This window comes from Babylonia areolata, chromosome 30 (genome assembly GCF_041734735.1).
Source record: "Babylonia areolata isolate BAREFJ2019XMU chromosome 30, ASM4173473v1, whole genome shotgun sequence".
Lineage (NCBI taxonomy): Eukaryota > Metazoa > Mollusca > Gastropoda > Neogastropoda > Buccinidae > Babylonia > Babylonia areolata.
The window spans coordinates 896,313-901,658 of record NC_134905.1 but is presented as its reverse complement, the minus strand read 5'-3'; positions in this window follow the sequence as shown (position 1 = coordinate 901,658).

The following is a 5,346-nucleotide window of genomic DNA, read 5'->3' as shown; positions in this document are numbered from 1 at the left end:
TGCTGCCCCCAACACCCCCTCCCCCCCCCCCCCCAGCCCAACCCTCCCCCCCTCTCCCCCTCACTCCCCTCCCGGCTTGTTACCCCCCCCCCCACCACCACCACCACCACCCACCACTCTCCGCCTTTTTGAAGAAAACAAAACCTTTCTGCATCTTACTGCATCAGAGCTTGGGTTACGATAATTCTTTTTTCTTCTTCTTCTTATTGTTATTATTATAATCATTCAAAGGAGCAGTGTGCAGCTGAGTCCAGTCGAAGACACCATGGAACCAGTAGGCATACACGCCCGGTCGAATTCTAAAAATCGATTTTCTCACCGAAGAGCAGTTAGTTGTATATGAATCAGATTTCATTCAAGTATTCGGAATAGTTCGCTGTATGTTCGCAATACATTTTGTTTGTCTTTTTGTCTACAAAGAAAAATAAGATTCTGCATACTGTTTTTGAAACCAGTTCACCCAAGCATTCTCAAAGCGTGATTATGTGTCCTTAGGGTCATTATTTCCCTGCTTTTCTATCTTTTGTTGTTTTTTTCCACTGGGTCTTCTGAAGCGTTAACTGAACAGCTATGCACACAGACATAGCTCCAACGTGTCCGAAACTCGAAAAAGAAAATACCAAAGGAAGTAGCTGCACTGTTTTAATGCTGTTTCAGTGGTATGTATACTTGTGATTTTTCTTACCAAATACTGGTGTGTGTTTTTTTAAAAACCGTTTTATTTTCTAAGATGAGAAGAATTTCTGGCACAACAAGATGATTCGCTGTCACTCAGCGAAACACGGCACTGATTCACCCAGCGATTGTCCAAGGAATTGTCATGCTGGAAACAATCTCACGTGTTTACAAATGTGGAATGTAAAAACAGCTCATCACAGTGTTATTCATATCATCTTCAGTCAGAATATTGTGGGTGAAACAGGACATGCTCTCAATTGTGTGTGCTCTTGCAAAAAAAAAAAAGTCCCAATGAAGACAGATTGATAAAGAATTTAACATGGGATGTTATTCGAATTGATCAAAAGAGGCTAACATGGGATGTCATTCGAGTTTGCGGCCTGCTTTTCGATGGAGCATACTTTTATGAAAGGTTTTATTGTCGTCTAAGTACCTGCACACAGATATGTCTGAGTACACAGAAGTACGTGTCAATATATGGTGTCGCTTTTTCTCTGTCATTACCAAACAAGTTTTCTTGCTATATAACTCGTCCCAACATTCACATGTGAAATCGTCAGTATGCATCACGAATGAAAACAATAGTTGCTCTTTGTCATGAAATACAATCTCTTTGTCATGAAACACAATTTTTGTCAGCAGATTACGTGAAAGTTATGGCATAGTTTACACTTGAGCACGCTTTGATGGAGTGTTTTATTGTGCTGTAATGTCGGGACTGAGTCATCGCATGCTGGGAGGTAGGTGTACAAAGGAAATCATGTCTCTTTCCTGTCGCTATTTTTTCTACAAATACCAGCCAAGTTTTCCCTTTTTTAAGTTTTCATCCAAGAAACTGTGATAAGGAATTTTGAAGACTTTTGACCAACGTTTTATTTTGCTTGCACATGATTAAGACATTAGAAGCAGCGCCTGGATTAGTGGTGTGTAGTCAGAGGGACGACCATCACAGAGGAGGATTTTTGTATCATCCACAAATATGTGCAATAACAGTATTATTTATTTGTGCGGGTTTTCTTGGGTTTTCTTTTTTTTTTTTTTGTCCATTTGGAGATGAAACTTAAGGATTTTTATGAATAACCTTTGCCATGTATGTATTCAAGAAAGACCAGATCTGTACAGCTCCCGAGTGTCAGTCTGTGTGAGAGCTTGCGTATGTGCATGTGGTTTTTTATTTTGTTTTGTTTTTTTGGTTTTTTGTCTCGTGGTGTCCTTCACTGATATATTTCTTTTCTTTTCAACCCCCTCCCCCACCCCACTACCTCCACACTTCTGCTTTATAAAAAAACAACAACAAAAAAACAAACTGTCACTAAGTCACACGATGTTTTGTTCTACTTTTCCTTACTTTGTTTCGATCTCTTTCAATCGGAGTGAATTAGCCCTAAAGTAAAAATGGATTTTTAAAAATTCTTCTCAGACCATGTAATCTTTCTCACGGATATAAATGCAGAAGCGTTTGCTGATAACCTGTGTATGACAGGCCTGGTAAAGTTTTGAAGCCTTTTGCTTTGGATACATTTTCTGTCGCCTTGACTTCACTTTCTTATAACCAGGACTGTTTGAGATATTTTGAAAAAAAAGAAGTTTTTTTGACTGTATTCGCGCAAACTCGATCGAACGATAGTTGTTGTTTGTTTGTTGTTTTATCTTCCCTGTGATCAAAGGAGAGTGTTTTGGTATTTTGGTAAGATCTTTTTACCGAGTCTTTCATAATCAGTATTTTGTGTGATGATACACCAAAATATTCATTCCTAATCTCTCTATATATATCTGTCTCTTTCGCTCTCTCTCTCTCTCTCTCTCCCTCCCTCTCTATCGCTCTCACACTTTCGTTCTCTCTCTCTCTCTCTCTCTCCGTCTCTTTCTCTCTCTCTCTCCCTCTCTCTCTATCGCTCTCTCACACTTTCGTTCTCTCTCTCTCTCTCTCTCTCTCTCTCTCTCTCTCTCTCTCTCTCTCTCTCTCTCTCTCCGTGTCTTTCATTATTGGAAAAAGTAACCATTCCTGTCCTGGTTGGTTTTGTTTTTTTTCCTTCTCATGTACCTTCACATTGTAAATGAAACAGACCTCAAGCTATCATTTCTCTGTCGTGGTACAATGCAAAGAGAAAGGACAGAGAGAGACAGGAGAGAGAGAGACGGAGAGAGAGAAAATACAGCGAAATGCTTTTAGTCTGTCTGCCTCCAGAACTAAAGAATAGAGAAAGAGCCACATGCTTTTTTTTTCTTCTTTTTTTCTTTTCTTTTCTTTTTGCTTTAAAAGTAAAACAACAAAACAAAACAAAACAGATAAGATCCGCCCTTTTTCCTTCAATAGAGAGAGAGAGAGAGACGTCGTGTCTTCTTTTGCTTTTTATCAGAATCAGTATAAACTTTTACAGATAAGATCCGTCCTTTTTGCTTCGCTTGCCTGACCATTGCCTATCTTGCGAAATCCATGTCTATGTATGCCAGACACTCCTGCAACACGCTGGGAGGAAAATACGGCTGAGACATCTCTTTTTTTTCCCCCGCAACATCTGCAATATATCTCCCCCCCCCCTCTCTCTCTCTCTGTCCCCCCCCCCTTCTCTGTCTCTGATTCCCCATGCCTGTCTCTGTCTCTCTGTCCCCCTTCACCCCCCATTCTGTCTCTGACCCCCCATGCCTGTCTCTGTCTCTCTGTCTGTCCCCCTTCACCCCCCTTCTCTGTCTCTGATCCCCCATGCCTGTCTCTGTCTCTCTGTCCCCGTTCACCCCCCCCCTTCTCTCTCCCCCCCCCCTTCTCTGTCTCTGATCCCCCATGCCTGTCTCTGTCTCTCTGTCCCCCTTCACCACCCCCCCCTTCTCTGTCTCTGACCCCCCATGCCTGTCTCTGTCTCTCTGTCCCCCTTCACCCCCCCCCCACCATTCTCTGTCTCTGACCCCCCATGCCTGTCTCTGTCTCTCTGTCCCCCTTCCCCCCCCCCCCATTCTCTGTCTCTGACCCCCCATGCCTGTCTCTGTCTCTCTGCCCCCCTTCACCCCCCTTCTCTGTCTCTCCTCCTTTCCCTCTGTCTCTTATACCTCCCTCTCTCTCCACCCACACTCTCTCTTTGCCTCTGTTTGACCCCCCCTCCCTCCTCTGTCTCTGGTCCTCCTCTCTGTCTCTCTTTGATCCGCCTTGTCTCTCTTCCTCCCCCCCCACCTTCCCCCCTCTCTCTCTGTCTGTTTGACGCCCCCTCTCTCTGTCTCTGATCCCCCCTCTGTCTATCTGTACCCCCCTCTCTCCCTCCCTCCCCTCTGTCTCCTGTTCTTATCGTTGTGTACCCACAACCTCCCCTCCCCCCTCTCTCCCTCCCCTCTGTCTCCTGTTCTTATCGTGTACCCTCAACCTCACCCCCCCTCCCTCCCTCCCTCTGTCTCCTGTTCTTATCGTGTACCCTCAACCTCACCCCCCACCCCACTCTCTCCCTCCCCTCTGTCTCCTGTTCTTATCGTGTACCCTCAACCTCACCCCCCACCCCACTCTCTCCCTCCCCTCTGTCTCCTGTTCTTATCGTGTACCCTCAACCTCACCCCCCACCCCACTCTCTCCCTCCCCTCTGTCTCCTGTTCTTATCGTGTACCCTCAACCCCACCCCCCCTCCCTCCCTTCCCTCTGTCTCCTGTTCTTACCGTGTACCTCACCCCCCCTCTCTCCCTTCCCTCTGTCTCCTGTTCTTATCGTGTACCCTCAACCTCCCCCCCCCTCCCTCCCTCCCCTCTGTCTCCTGTTCTTATCGTGTACCCTCAACCTCACCCCTCTCCTTCCCTCCCCTCTGTCTCCTGTTCTTATCGTCGTGTACCCACAACCCCCCCCCCTCTCCCCCCCCCTCCCCTCTGTCTCCTGTTCTTATCGTGTACCCACAACCTCACCCCCTCCCTCCCTCCCCTCTGTCTCCTGTTCTTATCGTGTACCCTCAACCTCACCCCCCACCCCACTCTCTCCCTCCCCTCTGTCTCCTGTTCTTATCGTTGTGTACCCTCAACCTCCCCCCCCCTCTCTCCCTCCCTCCCCTCTGTCTCCTGTTCCTATCGTTGTGTACCCTCAACCTCCCCCCCCCCCTCTCTCCCTCCCTCCCCTCTGTCTCCTGTTCCTATCGTTGTGTACCCACAACCTCCCCTCCCCTCTCTCTCCCTCCCTCCCCTCTGTCTCCTGTTCCTATCGTTGTGTACCCTCAACCTCCCCCCCCTCCTCCCTCCCCTCTGTCTCCTGTTCTTATCGTTGTGTACCCTCAACCTCCCCCCCCCCTCTCTCCCTCCCTCCCCTCTGTCTCCTGTTCTTATCGTGTACCCTCAACCTCCCCCCCCTCCTCCCTCCCCTCTGTCTCCTGTTCTTATCGTTGTGTACCCTCAACCTCCCCCCCCCCTCTCTCCCTCCCTCCCCTCTGTCTCCTGTTCTTATCGTTGTGTACCCTCAACCTCCCCCCCCCTCTCTCCCTCCCTCCCCTCTGTCTCCTGTTCTTATCGTTGTGTACCCTCAACCCCACCCCCCTCCCTCCCCTCTGTCTCCTGTTCTTATCGTGTACCCACAACCTCACCCCCCTCCCTCCCTCCCCTCTGTCTCCTGTTCTTATCGTTGTGTACCCTCAACCTCCCCCCCCCCTCTCTCCCTCCCTCCCCTCTGTCTCCTGTTCTTATCGTTGTGTACCCTCAACCTCACCCCCC